An 18,765-nucleotide genomic window follows, 5' to 3' on the forward strand; every position below is an offset into this window, starting at 1 on the left:
TCCCGGCGAAGAGACTCGAGGTGTTCGGCGCCTTCCCGGATGCTTCTCCTCCACTTTGTGCGGTCTTGGGCCAGGGATTCCCAGGTGTCGGTGGGGATGTTGCACTTTTTCAAGGAGGCTTTGAGGGTGTCCTTGAAGCGTTTCCTCTGCCCACCTGGGGCTCTCTTGCTGTGCCGGGGCTCCGAGTAGAGCGCTAGTTTTGGGAGTCTTGTATCGGGCATGCGGACAATGTGACCCGTCCATCGAAGCTGATCGAGCATGGTCAGAGCTTCGATGCTGGGGATGTTGGCCTGAGCGAGAACACTGACGTTGGTGCGCCTATCCTGCCAATGGATTTGCAGGATCTTGCGGGGGCAGCGTTGATGGTACCTCTCCAGTGCTTTGAGGCACTCCTGCACAGGCCACACTACTACCACATCAATTTGGGTGGGGCTGGTGATGGGAAGCATAGCCAGGTGGGGAAGTTTCAGTGAGGCGGAGGTAGTCATGTTAGCCATGGAAGCCATGTTGTTGTCAGTGCCGGGATATTTACGGTGGGACGGGGGTGGGGGGGGGTGCACGGGGTGTGGGCATGAATGGCCATTCTGGAAGGACACATAGCGAGAAATGGTGGTTGTCTACTTGTTGGTAAGGGACAGTAGTGGAGGAGGTGAGCGGTATGGGGAGGAGGTTTGAGAGATTAGTGCAGTCAAGGTGGTTGCTGAGAGTGGCGGATGGGGCTATTTGAGTTGCTGCTCTCGGGGAGCCAGTAATGGGTTCCACTGTGAGCCCAGCAGAGGGAGGTACAGAGGAAAAACTTGGGCTCATCCAAGTGGGACTTGAGCCTGGGGCGATGGTTGGAGAGAAGGTAGGCTATGTAGTAATGATGCGTGGGGAGAAGATCAAGGCAGGCATGGTCATGCAGCAGAAGGAGGTGAAAGGTGGCCTAGCTGATTGAGAGGAAGAAGAGGAGAGAAGAGAACAGGATCTGGGCAAAGCTGAATAAGAAAAATAAGAGTAATAGCAAATGGACACAGAGGAAAACTTGAGTTATGTGAGCATTGCTGAGATCTCGGCAAAGCAAGGAGAAGTCTTAGGAGGGGAAAGGAGATAAATCCGTCCAAAATCTGAGGCCAGGAGGCAGTTGTGGAAGGAGGTCCTGTTGTGGACAAGCGATGGGGAGGAGCATGCAACAACCACCAGCCAGCTGAGAAGAGAATCCTAGTTCCGGGCCAGCAGAGAAGCATAAGTTGATCCAGGTACCATCAGCAGAGGAGAGTATTGACCAAGGCACTAGTAGAGATTGATAAAAATCAGAGATCCAGAGAGCCAAAGAAGAAGAGAGTGGAGTAGGCACCTGCGGAGGTTGACCCAAGGGTCTCGAGGAGGGGAGAATGCAATGAAGGAACAGAAAGAAACCTAGTAAACCAGGAGCAGGGTCACCCCAGGAGCCAGAGGGAGAATGGAGCCGAGGAGGCCAGGGAAGCGCAGGAGGAGCAGGATTGATCCAAGACACCAGTGGAAATGAGGAGATTGATCCAGGACACAGTGGCGGAGCAGCACAAGACCCTCACACCAGGGAGACAGTAAGCGGTAACCCCAGGAGCTCAGTGGCGCGACGGATTATAGCCTATGCATTGGTGGGTCACCTGGTTTCTGCCCTGGTATTGCAGAATCGGCAGCTAGTTAGGGTTGCCCACTCTGGTTGGGCATATTCCTGGAGATTTCATCACGATCTCCCACCTCCAATCGGCCCCTCCCCATGCTCACACCATTGGTCGCCCAACACATCCATCCTCACAGCGCACTGCCTTCGCACACCAATTGGAAAGCAAACAGACTCTTCCTTATCCAATTAGTGTGGAGATGCCGGTGTTGGACTGGGGTGGACAAATGTGAGAAGTCACACAACACCAGGTTATAGTCCAACAGCTTTATTTGAAATCACAAGCTTTCGGAGCGCTGCTCCTTCGTCAGGTGAAGTGAAGAGATGCATATAGGCACAGCATATATAGTCAGAGAACACTGCCAGATGATTACAGGTAATCTTTCTAACTGCCCTTTATCCCACCTCGGCAGAGAGATAATCACAGCAATCAAAGGTGTGGATGGTGTCCAAACAGGTCAGCCTCAACCGGGATCTTGGGTTCATGTCACGCTACATGTAACCCCACCTGACGTAGAGTCATCCAGACTCGAGTCGTTGTTGGCTTGTTCTCTCTACACAGATGCGGCCGGACCTGCTGTGATTTCCAGCAAAAAAACATTTTTTTTAAATATTGTTCTTTGTCTGTTTTTTGTTTTTCATACAGACCCCAGCATCTGCAACATTTGACCCCTTGTGACCCCACCTCATTGTTCTTTGATGTAATGTTTTCCTGACTGACCTGTTTGGACACCATTTACACCTTTGATTGCTGTGATTATCTCTCTGCCGAGGTGTGATAAATGGCAGTTAGAGAGATTACCTGTAATCATCTGACATTATTCTCTGACTATATAAGCTGTGTCTTTATGCATCTCTCCACGTCACCTGACGAAGGAGCAGCGCTCCGAAAGCTTGTGATTTCAAATAAAACTGTTGGACTATAACCTGGTGTTGTGTGACTTCTTAGATTTATCCAATTGGATGATTCTTGTCACTCAGTCAAATGCCCTTTGCCCCCCCCCCCATCTCCAATATTTTTATAACTATTAAGCAAAAGTCTTCAAGGAAAATGAAAGAAAGCACAATTTTATTTTAATGATTTTTCTCCCAGAGTCGCTCGCCGCATCTTCAATGAATCCGATTAATCAGTCACCAGACTGATCCCTGGGATGGCAGGAATGACGTATGAGGAGAGATTGGGTCAATTGGGCTTATACTCGCTGGAGTTTAGAAGAATGAGAGGGGATCTCATTGAAACTTATAAAATTCTAACAGGACTCGACAGACTAGATGCAGGAAGGATGTTCCCGATGGCGGGGGAGTCCAGAACCAGGGGTCACAGTCTAAGGATGAGGGGTAAGCCATTTAGGACTGAGATGAGGAGGAATTTCTTCACCCAGAGAGTGGTGAACCTGTGGAATTCTCTACCACAGAAGGCAGTGGAGGCCAATTCATTAAATATATTCAAGAAGGAGTTAGATATATTTCTTAAGGCTAAAGGGATCAAGGGGTATGGGGAGAAGGCAGGAACAGGGTACTGAATTTGGATGATCAGCCATGATCTCATTGAATGGCGGAGCAGGCTCGAGGGGCCGAATGGCCTACTCCTGCTCCTATCTTCTATGTTTCTATGTTTCTATCTTCAATTCCTGGAGACTCCAGGGCAATCCTGGAGGGTTGGCCACCCTCCAGCTAGTAGAGGGAGTTGGTAGTGTCTGCTCGGAAACAGGTGGCAGTATAAACAGAGCAGAATTGAAAAGCAATGGACAGTAATGGGGGGCTGGGACAGCTTAGCTTACCGCAGGTGGCAGTCGACTCTTTATAGGCAGATCTTCGGGGGCCTGAGGAGCAGTAGCTCGAACAGGAGGTGGGCCTGTTTTCTGAGCATTTTACCTTGTCTTACACTGGCGGTAACCAATGCAAGGCAGAATATCTGTCATCAGGGAAATCACAATTAGCCGGTGCACTGATAGCACAGACTCGGCATGCAAGTCTGATTACTCTCAAACTCCTAGCTATACCTATCAGATCAGAATGATTTTGTCCTAGACTGTGTGTATTCATTGATGAATCTAGATAACTTTGTTTGTCTATGGTCTGTTAAAAGTAACCGGTTGCACCATACTAAGGGTATTGCAGAGCCAGTTGAAGTGTGGTGGAGTCTATTCCACAGCCCACAGCTGCTACTCTGATGTCATTGGCATGTCCCCCACTAGAGCGGCCTGTCCCGTTTCCAGGGACACCACTATCCGTCCAGATGAACGGGTTCTTGCTGATTCAAAGATTGGGGGCCCGCCAGAAAGTGACGTAAAATTGTTGTGCTTCTTGGCTTTGTAATTATAGAATCATAGAAGTTTACGGCACAGAAGGAGGCCATTGGGCCCATCCTGTCTGTGCCGGCCGAAAAAGAGCTCTCCAGCCTAATCCCACTTTCCAGCTCTTGGTCCGTAGCCCTGTAAGTTACGGCACTTCAAGTGCATATCCAAATACTTTTTAAATGCGGTAAGGGTTTCTGCCTCTACCACCCTTTCAGGCAGTGAGTTCCAGACCCTCACCACCCTCTGGGTGAAAACATTTCTCCTCAACTCCCCTCTAATCCTTCTACCAATTACTTTAATCTATGCTCCCTGGTTATTGACCTCTCTGCTACAGGGAAATAGGTCCTTTTACGTAGAGGCTGTATTAGACAGCCTAAGGATACTTGGGCTCACGGCAAACCCAGAGAAATGCCACATTGGGTTGTCAGAGACCATATACCTAGGGCACACTGTAGGGGGTGGGGTGGTGAGGCCACAGGTAGACAAAGCAGAAACTATAGAAGCCTGGCCCCAACTGGGAAGTAAGAAGCAGTCAGGACCTTTTTGGGAATCGTCGGTTACTACTGATGATTTATTCTGGCCAATTTGCACACAACAAGACCCCACCGACAGCAATCAGATAATCACTGTTTTAGTGATGTTGATTGAGGGATCAAAATTGGCCAGGACACCGGGGAGAACTCCCCTGCTCTCCTTCAAAATAGTGCCATGGGATTTTTTACATCCACCTGAGAGGGCAGACGGGGCCTCGGTTTAACGTCTCATCCAAAAGACGGCACCTCCGACAGTGCAGCACTCCCTCAGCACTGCACTGGAGTGTCAGCCTAGATTTACGTGCTCAAGTCTCTGGGGTGGGACATGCGCCCACAACCTTCTGACTCAGAGGCGAGAGTGCTGCCACTGCTGACACCTACCTTCCAGTGGGATCGCTGGATAGCAATCAGGAGTGCGATCTGTGGCTGCTTTTCCCCCTACCTAACCCATGGGCACTGAGGACAATTTCAATGTCCCAAAATGCTGTCCTGGCTGAGTTAAGTCACAACTAATACGGTAAATAAGGTTGGTGAACTGCAGGCACAGATAGCCACATGGGAATATGATGTCGTGGCAATAATGGAGCCCTGACTCAAAAAAGGGCAGCATTGGGTAGTGAATATTCCTGGATATAGAGGGCTAGAAATTCATCTACTTACCGACATTCCATAGCACCATGAAATGGCGATAAAATGGCGGCGGCCGCTCTTTCGCCAGCTGGTGGCGGGCCCCGCGACGGCCGCCATATTCCTTTCCGCATTTGCTCTGCCAGCTCTGGAAAAAAAAATGGCAGCGTGGTGACATCAATTGGTGTGCAATGCCGGTTAACCCGGCGTGCAAGTAGGCTGACAGTGACGATGGCTGCAGCTCTTAAAGGGACACACACATCTTTCAGGTAAGTTTGAATTTAAGGGTTTGGACTGGGGTTTTTTTTTGATTTTATTGAAGTGGTGGCTTGCTGCAATAGATGCGAAAAGTTTTTTAAATGTGTAGAGAGTGCTGATGGACGCTTGCAAGGGCTCGGATGGTAAATGAAGGCCTTTGAGAAGACAGAACATGCTGCGAATACTCAGCAGGTCACGCAACATCCGGGGAGAGAAAAACAGAGTCCACGCCTCAGGTCGACATGTTGCCTGACCAGCTGAGTATTTCCAGCGTTTTATGCTGTCATTTCACATTTACAGCATCCGCTTGCAGAGGGAAGAGGAAGACACAAAAGAGGAGGAATCAGACAGAAGGATGCATCCCAGACAGCCCCTTTGTGGCTGGGATATCCGGGATGGAATCATCCGCCTGCGATCCCACTGGCTGGGCAGGCTGCCTCTTCTTGTTGACCCACTGGCTGGGCAGGCTGCATTTCTTGGGTGTGTGAAATGAGGAAGACAGAAGGGTGGAGTTGTGCTGACGGGAGGGCGGGGAAAGCATGAGGTGATGCCAGAAGAAGGATAACGTATGAGGATACCCGTATCTTGTATCCTTTCAGCCCCGCCTCTGGCCAAGGGCTCAACCATGCCCCTGCCAAGAATGGCCAGCATTGTCTCCTCCAAGGGGGTGAGGTGAGGCTAGGAATGAGAGAAGTGCCTCGTGATTGGTGCAGATTGTTGGTTGGTGAGTGATTGGGGGTCGTGCGTTGAGCAGTGTGGTAGTGGTGCAGTTGGTAGGAGACGGCTTTTGAAGTTGCATTCACTGACCTTGACCAGTGGTCTGAGTTCATGAAGCTTCTTTGGGCATTGGAGCCAGATGGTGGGGGTGACACTGCTGGCAGTGATGGCCTCAATGATGCACTCTCACATCCTTCTTTCTTGACGGCCTCCTGGCCCCTGTGGGTAGAGGGCCGCTCTTGCAGTGTTGACCCCCTGCACAAAGCTGGAGTGCTGCGTGAGAGACCCTGGGTGCTCCTTCCCTGGCTTGCTGAGCTATTTGTGTTAGTGCTGAGGCAGTTTTCCCATTTGTTGATGTTCAGAAGGTAATTCAGCTTTAACAGCCGAATATTCACATTTGGAACTTCTTTTATATATTGACTATTTCTTAAAAGGCAGAAAGGGCTGGAAAATGTATTGATTCACTGCATTTTATTTTGTATTGCTTCAGTGCGCATGGTCCCTTTAATTCTCAGACCTCTTCATTGCCCACAATTCCTTGCGAGCTCCACAGCTTTGCTCCCAGAGGCTGTGGGAAGCTGCAAGGCCGGAACTGGACAGAAACTTCGTCCCGGATCCCTCCAGCAACGCCACCAGGACAGCGTTGCATGCAAGGTGAGTGCTGCGCCACCTATCTCCACGCCCCCCCAGACCAATTTCACTCGCTTAGTGTTGCAGCCACTTCCAGCGGCCGTCAACTGCAGTTGCCTGTAACACCAGCAACTTTGCTGGTGAACACACATTTTTCCCCTAAAGTAATAGGGAAGGAAGGAAAGGAGGTGGGGTGGCAGTATTGATTAAGGAAAATATTACAGTGCGGGAGAGCAAGGATGTCCTGGAGGGGTCAAGGACAGAATCTATTTGGTTAGAGTTGAGAAACAATAGAGACGCCATTACACGACTAGGTGTATTCTATAGACCACCAACTAGTGCGAAGGATATAGAGGAGCAAACTTGCAGGGAAATTATACAAAGGTGCAATAACGTTAGAGTAATGATATTGGGGACTTCAATTATCCTAATATAGACTGGGATAATAATAGTGCAAAGAGCAGAGAGGGGGAAGAATTTCTGAAGTGTGTTCAGGAGGACTGTCTTAACCAGTACGTTCCCGGCCCAATGAGGAAGGAGGCATTGCTGGATCTGGTTCTGGGGAATGAGGTGGGTCAAGTGGAGCAAGTGTCAGTAGGGGAACATTTAGGGAACAGTGATCACAGTATCATAAGGCTTAGACTAGCTATGGAAAAGGACAAAGCGCAATCTAGAGTAAAAATACTTAATTGGAGGAAGGCCAATTTCAGTGCGTTGAGAACAGACCTGGCCCGGGTAAATTGGAATCAAAGATTGGCAGGAAAAACTGTAATGGAACAATGGGCTGCCTTTAAAGCGGAGATGGTTCGGGTATAGTCGAGGTACATTCCCACGAGGGGGAAAGGTCGGGCAACTAAAGTCAGAGCTCCCTGGATGACGCAAGTGATAGAGAGTAAGATGAAACAGAAAAAGGGAGCGTATGACAGATTTCAGGTTGGGAATATAAGTGAGAATCAGGCTGAATATAGAAAGTTCAGAGAGGAAGAGAAAAAGGAAACAAGAGGGGCAAAGAGAGGGTATGAGAATAGACTGGCAGCTAACATAAAAGGGAATCCAAAAGTCTTCTATGGGTATATAAACAGTAAATGGGTAGTAAGAGGAGGGATGGGGCTGATTAGGGACCAAAATGGAGACCTACGCGTGGAGGCAGAGGGCATGGTTGAGGTACTAAATGAGTACTTTGCATCTGTCTTTACCAAGGAAGAAGATGCTGCCAAAGTCATAGTGAAAGAGGAGGCAGTTGAGATACTGGATGGGATAAAAATTGATAAAGAGAAGGTACTAGAAAGGCTGGCTGTACTTAAAGTAGATAAGTCATCAGGACCAGATGGGATGCATCCTAGGATGCTGAGGGAAGTAAAGGTGGAAATTGCAGAGGCACTGGCCATAATCTTCCAATCCTCCTTGGATATAGGGGTGGTATCAGAGGACTGGAGAATTGCAAATGTTACACCATTGTTCAAAAAAGGGTGTAAGGATAAACCCAGCAACTACAGGCCAGTCAGTTTAACCTCGGTAATGGGAAAGCTTTTAGAAACAATAATCAGGGACAAAAGTAACAGTCATTTGGACAAGTGTGGATTAATTAAGGAAAGCCAGCATGAATTTGTTAAAGGCAAATCGTGTTTAACTAACTTGATTGAGTTCTTTGATGAGGTAACAGAGAGGGTTGATGAGGGCAATGCGGTTGATGTGGTGTACATGGATTTCCAAAAGGCGTTCGACAAAGTGCCACATAATAGGCTTGCCAGCAAAGTTGAAGCCCATGGAATAAAAGGGACAGTGGCAGCATGGATACGAAATTGGCTAAGTGACAGGAAACAGAGAGGAGTGGTGAACGGTTGTTTTTCAGACTGGAGGAAGGTATACAGTGGTGTTCCCCAGGGGTCGGTACAAGGACCACTGCTTTTCTTGATCTATATTAATGACTTGGACTTGGGTGTACAGGGCACAATTTCAAAATTTGCAGATGACACAAAACTTGGACATATAGTGAACAGCGAGAAGGAGAGTGATAGACTTCAAGGGGACATAGACAGGCTGGTGGAATGGGCGGACACGTGCCAGATGGAATTTAACACAGAAAAGTGCGAAGTGGTACATTTTGGTAGGAAGAACGAGGAGAGGTAATATAAACTAAAGGGTACAATTCTAAAGGGGGTGCATGAACAGAGAGACCTGGGGGTATGTGTGCACAAATCGTTGAAGGTGGCAGGGCAGGTTGAGAAAGCGGTTAAAAAAGCATACGGGATCCTGGGCTTCATAGAGGTATAGAGTACAAAAGCAAGGAAGTTATAATGAACCTTTATAAAACACTGGTTTGGCCTCAATTGGAGTATTTTGCCCAATTCTGGGCACCACGCTTTAGGAAGGATGTGAAAGCCTTAGAGAGGGTGCAGAAAAGATTTATGGGAATGATTCCAGGGATGAGGGACTTCAGTTACATGGATAGACTGGAGAAGCTGGGGTTGTTCTCCTTAAGAGAAGGTTGAGAGGAGATTTGATAGAGATGTTCAAAATCATGAGGGGTCTAGACAGAGTAGAGAGAGAGAAACTGTTCCCATTGGCGGAAGGGTCGAGAACCAGAGGACACAGATTGGCAGAAGAACCAAAGGCGACATGAGGAAAAACCTTTTTACTCAGCGAGTGGTTATGATCTGGAATGTACTGCCTGAAAGGGTGGAGGAGGCAGATTCAATCATGGCTTTCAAAAGGGAGTTGGATAAATACCTGAAGGAAAACATTTGCAGGGCTACGGGGAAAGGGCGGGGGAGTGGGACTAGCTGAAGTGCTCTTGCAGAGAGCCGGCACGGGCTCGATGGGCCGAATGGCCTCTTTCTGTGCTGTAACCATTCTATGATTCTAAAACCTTCGGGTTCCAGCACTCGAGCTTACATTAAGCTTCGTTGGAACGGTGTAAGAGGCCAAGGACAGAGAGGCCAGAGTGGGAGTGGAGCGGATAATTAAAGTGACAGGCTCGAGGAACAGCACCTCATCTTTCGATTCGGCACTTTACAGCCTTCTGGACTCAACATTGAGTTCAACAAATTCAGACTATAACCCCTGCCCCTATTTTTTCAGGTGGCAGCTGTTGATGATTCTGCCATCCCCATTTGCAACATTTAATCTCTCCTGCCTTCCACCCTATCACAGACCATTTCTTTTATTCTTTCTTCCCCTCCCCCTTCCCCTGCCTCTGCACCTGCTTAAAACCTGTTCCATCTCTAACTTTTTCCTGTTCTGAGGAAGGGTCACAGACCTGAAACGTTAACTCTGTTTCTCTCTCCACGGATGCTGCCTGGCCTGCTGAGTATTTCCAGCATTTTCTGTTATTGCAAATCTTCCCTTGTTGGGCTTCTTACATATTGGGTTAGAAAGGAGTCCTGTACACATTGTAGGAACTCCATTCCCTTATCCCCTTTACCTACCTCTTCTGGCCAATTCATATCGGGGTAGTTGAAATCCCCCGTGATTATTATTCCATGTTTTTTACTCATTTCCCTAATTTGCTTACATATTTCTTCCTCCACCTCCCTTCCACTATTAGGTGGTCTGTAGACTACCCCTATATTTTTTTTATTCGTTCTTGGGATGTGGGCGTCGCTGGCAAGGCCAGCATTTATTGCCCATCCCTAATTGCTCTTGAGAAGGTGGTGGTGAGCCGCCTTCTTGAACTGCTGAAGGTCTTTGTAGTGGTTTTTAATTGTAGTGTCTTGCTAGGCCATTTGAGGGCAGTTAAGAGCCAACCACATTGCTGTGGGTCTGGAGTCACATATAGGCCAGACCGGGTAAGGACGGCAGATTTCCTTCCCTGAAGGATGTGAGATTGATCCTTTATTATCTTTTATCTCTATCCACATGGATTCTATTTTTGTCTTGCTGTGTCACTTTTTTCTACTGCCATTATGTTATCCCTAATAAGTACAGCTACTCCACCTCCCCTTTTTCCCTCTCTATCTTTTCTAGATATGTTGTAGCCTGCAATGTTTAATTATCAGTCCTGATTTCTCTGTAGCCATGTCTCAGTAATCCCTACGTCTGGTTCCTTCTAACGTATTATTGCCTCCAGCGGACGCCCCAAAGCGCCAATAAGGTACCTTTTTTTTAAAGTGTAGTCACTGTTGTAATGTAGGAAACGTGACAGCCAATTTGCGCACAGCAAGCTCCCACAAACAGCAACGTGATAATGACCAGATAATCTGTATTAGTGATGTTGATTGAGGGATAAATATTGGCCAGGACACTGCGAAATAGTGGCCATGGGATCTTTTACTTCCACCGGAGAGAGCAGACGGGGCCTTGGTTTAACATCTCATCTGAAAGACGGCAATTCTGACAGTGCAGCACTCCCTCAGCACTGCACTGGAGCGTCAGCCTAGATTTCTTGTGCTCAAGTCTCTGGAGTGGGTCTTGAACCCACAACTTTCTGACTCGGAGGTGAGGGTGCTACCCACTCTTCTTCTTAGGCAGTCCCTCGGAACCGAGGATGACTTGCTTCCACATTAAAAATGAGTTCTCAGGTGACTGATGAGTCCAATGCGGGACCTACAGTCTCTGTCACAGGTGGGGCAGACGGTGGTTGAAGGGGCGGGTGGGTGAGGTGCTTGGGTTGACGTGTGCTCCTTCCGCTGTTTGCGCTTGGCTTCCGCTTGCTCCCGGCGAAGAGACTCGAGGTGTTCGGCGTCTTCCCGGATGCTTCTCCTCCACTTTGTGTGGTCTTGGGTCAGGGATTCCCAGGTGTCGGTGGGGATGTTGCACTTTTTCAAGGAGGCTTTGAGGGTGTCCTTGAAGCGTTTCCTCTGCCCACCTGGGGCTCTCTTGCCGTGTCGGAGCTCCGAGTAGAGCGCTTGTTTTGGGAGTCTCGTATCGGGCATGCAGACAATGTGACCCGTCCATCGGAGCTGATCGAGCGTGGTCAAAGCTTCGATGCTGGGGATGTTGGCCTGAGCAAGAACACTGACGTTGGTGCGCCTATCCTGCCAATGGATTTGCAGGATCTTGCAGAGGCAGCATTGGTGGTACCTCTCCAGTGCTTTGATGTGCCTGCTGTACATGGTCCATGTCTCTGAGGCATACAGCAGGGCAGGTATCACTGCTGCCCTGTAGACCATGAGTTTAGTGCCGGGTTTGAGGTCCTGGCCTTCAAACACTCTCTTCCTCAGGCGACCGAAGGCTGCACTGGCACACTGAAGGTGGTGTTGGACTTCGTCGTCGACATCTGCCCTTGTTGACAGTAGGCTCCCAAGGTATGGAACGTGGTCCGCATTGTCCAAGGCCTTGTCGTGGATTTTGATAATCGGGGGGGCAGTACTGTGTGGCGGGGGCAGGTTGGTAGAGGACCTTTGTCTTACGGATGTTTAGTGTAAGGCCCATGCTCTCGTACGCTTCGGTGAAGGTGTTGACGATGAATTGGAGTTCGTCCTCCGTGTGAGCGCAGACACAAGCGTCGACTGCATGCTGTAATTCGACGACAGAGGATGGGACGACCTTGGATCTGGACAGGAGGCGACAGAGGTTGAACAGTTTCCCATTTGTTCTGTAAATTAGCTCCACTCCAGTGGGGAGCTTACTGAGGGCGAGCTGGAGCATTGCAGCAAGGAAGATCGAGAAGAGCGTTGGTGCGATGACACAGCCTTGCTTGACCCCGGTTCGTACGTGAATTGGGTCTGTGGTGGAACCGTTGGTCAGGATCACGGCTTGCATGTCGTTGTGAAGCAGGCAGAGGATGGTGACAAACTTTTGTGGGCAGCCGAATTTGAGGAGGACACTCCATAATCCCTCACGGTTGACAGTGCCACAGCTGACACTTTTTGTTCTTTAGCAAAGAGAAGATTTAGAGGAGACCTCCTCCAGCCCCACAACCCCGAGATATCTGTGCTCCTCTAATTCTGCCCTCTTGAGCATCCCTGATTATAATCGCTCCACCACTGTGCCTTCTGTTCCCTAGGCCCTAAGCTCTGGAATTCCCTGCCTAAACCTCTCTGCCTCTCTACCTCTCTCTCCTCTTTTAAGATGCTCCTTAAAACCTACTTTTGTCTGAGCCTTTGGTCATCTGTCCTGATATCTTCTTATGTGGCTTGGTGTCAAAAATGGTTCTTGAGATTGCCCTTGTTAAGCACCTTTGGACGTTTTACTACGTTAAAGGCGCTATATAAATACAAGTTGTTGTTGTTGTTGTTTTCTATGTATGTAGTCTTTACAAAAACTACAGGAAGCTCATTTTTACAGGAGTGTAAATGAGTGTAACCTCCCCTCCCAGACCTCAACTCTCCCTGTGCTGCACTGAAACAAGGAACCCAATGGGAGGGATTTTAACTCGGGTGCGGGATGGTGTTGTGTTATCCGAATTTCGTGTTTCCCACACAAATCTAAATGGATGTGGGAGATTGATGCAATTTTAACTCAATTGGCCAATTGATTTCCAACGTGTGGGAAGCCTTTGCAAATGGGTTTTTCATGACTGAAAGTCCCCTCCGATGATGTCATCATTGTTGCTGCATTTAAGGTCCACAGCAAGCCTTGCTTCTTCTGCAGACTGCCAAGCTTCTTGACTGTGCAGTGTGAGGGAGCTGCAGCAAATATGGCAAGCGGGAGGGCCAGATCAGCTCCTCGCTTTGACAAGGTGGCACTGCAGGCATTAGTCGATGGGGTTAGGGCCAACAGGGAGGTGCTCTTCCCTTCATCAGGGAGGAAGAGGCCTCCCACTCAGACCAAGGCTGTGTGGATGCAGGTGGCTGAGGAGATCAACTCCTTGGGAGTCACCCGCAGAACCTGGATACAGTGCCGGAAAAGATTCCATGACCTTCAGCGCACTGGAAAAGTGAGTATGAATTTCCCATCACCCTCAATCTGATCCCCATTGCCTTTCTTCACCAGCACTCAGCTTTAGCAATCTCTTCCTCCACTGACATCCATGCACCCTAACTCATTCCCTCTCTCTCTATGCTCACATTCACATAACTATTCGACCATGCAGCCCTCACACTCCCTATCACTCTGATGCTTTGAACACAACTGACAACACACAGGGAGGGCCCTTGGTCTTGCAACCTCACTCCATCTTTGTCTCCTTCTAAGTATCTATGCTATGCAATCTCTACACTCACTCCTTCATTCTCACTCAACCTCCACTTGTCTCCCTCATTGCAGGAAAAGAGAGCTCACAACAAGAGAGCGCGAGCCAGGACAGGAGGAGGGACAGCCTCAATAGCCCACCTGACCCCCTGGGAGGAGGCCGTCCTGGAAATTATGAGAATAGAGGATGATTCGCGCGTGGGGGACGGACAGGCGGGTGTAGCACAGCAAGTTGGTGACAGAAAAGTTTCCCATCTCTCTCTTTGACATTGCATGAGTCGCTGAAATAATTGTGAAGCTGTAACAGATGGACTTATGAGCATCTGCAAAAAGCTATGTGCATGTAGCCTTTGCATCACATCTCTGACTCTTTCCTTTACTCCCCCACAGGACCATCACAATCATCCGTCCCCGCTAGCCAGGAAGAAGAGGCTGAGCAGCCAGATTCCTCAGAGGAAGCTGCAACCTCTGAGGGCGCAGCGTCAGCAGAATTCAGCGCACCCAGCACCAGCGCAGACACTCACACCTCGGTGGGACTTTCGGGACATAGAGTAGTGTTGTTACCTGGTGTATCGCAGCTCACAAGTGAGCATCAGCAGATTGTGGAGACAGGGACAGCAGTGGAGAGCCCTAGTCGGAGGGGGCAGGATTCTGCCAGCTCGGCTCAGCAGCATGTCGACCCTCTGCCTCTGGGTCCATCCATAAGATCAGAGGTGATGGAACTCCAGACACAGATGCAGGAGTCTCTGGCAGGTTTTTGTTACGTCCGTGTAATAATCAGACACAGACTGCGGAGAACGGTACAACGGTGTTTACTCAACGTGGCTCAGACTGCAACTGAAACAACAGATTACTACTCAGCGTTATATACAGGTGTGGTCACTGCCGGTACTGCAGTATACATGAGCTGTAGAAAGTAGTTCCCCCCTTAAAGGTACATACATTACAATTCCTCCCTTTTTAGATTAACAGTACCATAACACTCATTTAACAATTAAATATCAAACTAATTACAATTAACACTTTTAACATGCAACATTAGCTGAAAATAGTCTATTTATAAATTCAGTCTTTGGGGAGGCTTCCTGATCCTTTCTGGATAGTGCCTTTCCCGAGTGTCTTGCTCTTGGTGCGGAGGCGATTCTGACCCCCTGTCGTCGGTTGGTTCATCAGCTTCCGATGCTACTGTTTCTGGGGTAGATGCTACCTGTACGTCGGGTTCATCACCAGGTACGTATGGGCGAGGCATGGGGTTGACTTGTTCCTGTGACTCTAGGATCTGGTCAGCATGGCGCCTCACGATGCTCTCCCCAACGTCCACTGTGTACATTAGTGGGCCCTGCCGTGTGCATATCGTTCCTGGCTGCCATTTTTCTGTTCGGTAGTCGCGGGCCAAGATTAGTTGCCCTACATTGAAGCTCCTTGTTGGCTTCTCATGGATGTGCTGGAATTGCTTACTCTCAACATCTCTTCGTACGTTTGGTCTGAGCAAATTCAGGCGAGATCTTAACCTTCGGTGAAAGAACATCATGTCTGGGGCCTGGTTGGTGACTGCATGTGTCGCATTCCGGTAGGCGAACAGGAAATTGTCCACCTTGTGCTGCAGAGGAATGTTGTCATTGTACATAGCCTTTATTGCCTTCTTAAAGGTTTGTACGAACCTCTCAGCCAATCCATTTGTGGCTGGATGATACGGGGCGGATGTGTAATGCCTTACCCCATTCTTTTTCAAGAACCTCCGGAACTCTTCGGACACAAACTGTGGTCCGTTGTCGGAGCAAATCTGTTCTGGCAAGCCATTCCTGGCAAAAATGGTCCGTAGGACTGCAATAGTTTTCTCCGTGGTGGTGGAGGACATTTTGATGACCTCAGGCCATTTCGAGTGCGCATCCACGGCTATTAAAAACATTGAGTCCATGAATGGACCAGCAAAATCAATATGCACCCATTGCCATGGAGATGAGGGCCACTCCCATGGGTGTAGAGGGGCCTGTGGTGGAGCGTTTTGGACTTTCTGGCATCCTGTGCAGCTCTTGGTCATTTCCTCGATTTCTTTATCGATTCCCGGCCACCACACAAACGCCCTGGCTAGGCTCTTCATTTTTACCCCTCCCAGATGACCCTCATGAAGCTCATTGGGCACTCTATCTCTCAACTTGGGTGGAATTACCACTCGGGATCCACACATCAAGGTCTCCCGGCACACTGACAGCTGTTCTCTCCTTGGCGAGAATGCTGGCAACAGTGAGTCGCCATGTGCTGGCCATCCCTTCACCGTCAAATCATAGACCAGAGAGAGTGTCGGGTCATTTCGGGTTTCCTTCTCTATACTTCAGTTTGTAACAGGTAGACATTCGACTATGGTCGAATGGAATATCTCAACAGGGTCCACTGCAGGTGCTTCCTCCACCGTAGGCAGCGGCAGACGCGACATCCCATCAGCGTTTCCATGCTGTTTCGTGCCCTTATACTCTATTTCGTATTGATGTGCCCCTAGAAAAAGGGACCATCTTTGCAGCCGTTGCGCCGTCATCACCGGAACGCCCTTCTTTGGGTTAAAAATGGAGACAAGAGGCTGGTGATCAGACAGTAAGGTGAATTTCTGCCCGTGCAGATAGTGATTGAACTTCTTCACCCCCCACACCAGGCTGAGGGCCTCCCTGTCAATCTGGGTGTAGTTACGCTCGGCTGAGGTTAACGAGCGTGACGCAAAGGCTATTGGCCTCTCTGAACCGTCAAGGAATTTGTGCGACAGCACCGCTCCAATGCCGTAGGGAGACGCATCACATGCCAACCGAATCGGTAGTGTTGGATTGTAGTGGGCCAATACTTCTTTTGAAGTGATTAGGCATTTACATTTCTGAAAGGCACGCTTACACTCATCACTCCATTTCCATGCTGCTCCAGTTTGCAGCAGGGCGTTCAGTGGGTGCAGAATTGTAGACAAATTTGGCAAGAACTTATGGTAGTAGTTCACCAACCCAAGGAACGACCTCAGTTGCGACACATTTTCCGGTGCTGGAGCCTTGACTACTGCCTCAATCTTGTCTGGGGACTTATGTAACCCCTCTTCATCAATCACGTGGCCACAATACGAGATTTGTTTCCTGAAAAACTCGCATTTGGGGCGGTTGGCTCGTAGCCCATATTCTTGTAATCTAGTGAGCACCTGCTCCAGGTTGGCAAGGTGTTCACTGTCATTTTCGCCCGTAACCAGGATGTCGTCCAAATAACACTGGGTCCCCGGGATCCCTTGCAGGACTTGTTCCATCGCCCTCTGCCAAATAGCCGGAGCTGATGCTACCCCGAATACCAGTCGGTTGTACTGGTAAAGACCTTTGTGAGTGTTTATCGTGAGGTATTTTCCAGATGCTTCTTCTACCTCCATTTGTAGATACGCTTGGGCCAGATCAATCTTTGTAAAGCGTTTCCCTCCAGATAGTGAGGCGAAAATATCTTCTATCTGCGGAAGTGGATATTGTACTGTGTGAAGGACTGGGTTCACAGTTACCTTAAAGTCCCCACAGATGCGAACCTTCTTCAGCTCCCCAGGCGTGCTGCTCAATGACTTCTTCATTACAGGAACGATGGGTGTGGCCCACTCGCTCCAGTCCACCTTGGACAGCACACCTGAATGCTCCAGACTCTCCAGCTCTGTTTCGATGGCTGGGCGGATTGCATACGGTACCGGTCTGGCCTTAAAAAATTTTGGGTTTGCGTTATCTTCAATTTTTATCGTTGCCGTTACGCCTTTTAGAGTCCCAAGTCCTTGCTGGAACACTTCTTTCACGTCAGTTAGAATTTTTGACAGTCGTCCAGGTGTGACGTCATCATCCTTTTTGTCAGCCACAGTTAGCGCCTGAATGGAATGCCAATCCAATTGTATTTTTCGGATCCATTCACATCCCAATAATGGTGGTCCTCCATCTTGTAGTATATATAGATACAGTTTCTATGTTTCCTTGCCGTTGTATTTAACGGGCACCCTTATTTTTCCTCTGGGGTAGACTTTTTGCCCCGTATATGTCTTCAAGACAATGGACGTGTCCTTCAAGGGTATGTGTGAGAATAGCCGCTCGTAGTCTCGTCGATTCATGACTGTTAGGGCTGATCCTGTGTCCAATTCCATCTTTACTTGGGACCCTGCTATCATGAGGGTGACCCAAATGGTTCGGTGATCCTCCTTTGCGATCACGTTGTGTAACTTTAGACAACTTAGTCTCCTGCTCCCGGAGTCATTATCACTCTTCTGATCTTCTGAACTACTGTCCGTCATCTTTTGTACTTTCTTGTACTTTTCCTTAGTAGTTCTTTTAGTGTTGGTTTTCTTTCCCGACCTGCAGACTCGTGCTATGTGTCCCACTTTTCCACATTGCCTGCATACTTTGTCCTTAAACCAGCAATCCTTCTGGTCATGGGTTGTTCTGCCGCAGCGATAGCACTTTTCTGCTCCATATGCCATTTCATTGGTGCTATATTCTTGCGGTTTCTGTTGTATTTCCGCAGCTCCCCCTGCTGCTGCTTCGTAGGATACTGCAACGCTGAAAGCCTTTTCTAGCATAAGGTCCTTTTCCGAAAGTAGTCATTTCTGGGTTCCTTCACTCTGGAACCCACAGACAAGCTTATCCCTTAAGGTATCTGCTGGTCCTGCTCCGAACTGGCAGTGTTTCGATAACTTGCGTAGTTCCGTAAGATAGTCAGCATTACTTTCGTCTTTGTGCTGGTTTCTTTTATGGAACTTGAATCTTTCTGCTATCAGCAGCGGTGTAGGGTTTAGATGTTCCTGTAAGATATTGACAATCTCTTCAAAGCTTTTCTCCATTGGTTTAGCTGGGGTAATTAAATTCCGCAATAGGCCGTACGTTCTCGCGCCCATCAAATTCAATAATACCGATGCCTTCTTTTCATCGGCCACCTCATTTGCCTTGCAGTACACTTCAATTCTTTCCACATACATGGTCCAGTCTTCTATTTCGTTGTC

Source organism: Somniosus microcephalus, chromosome 33, assembly GCF_052327205.1.
Source record: "Somniosus microcephalus isolate GS21.2 chromosome 33, FLI_Smic_1.0, whole genome shotgun sequence".
In the NCBI taxonomy this organism is placed as follows: Eukaryota; Metazoa; Chordata; class Chondrichthyes; order Squaliformes; family Somniosidae; genus Somniosus; species Somniosus microcephalus.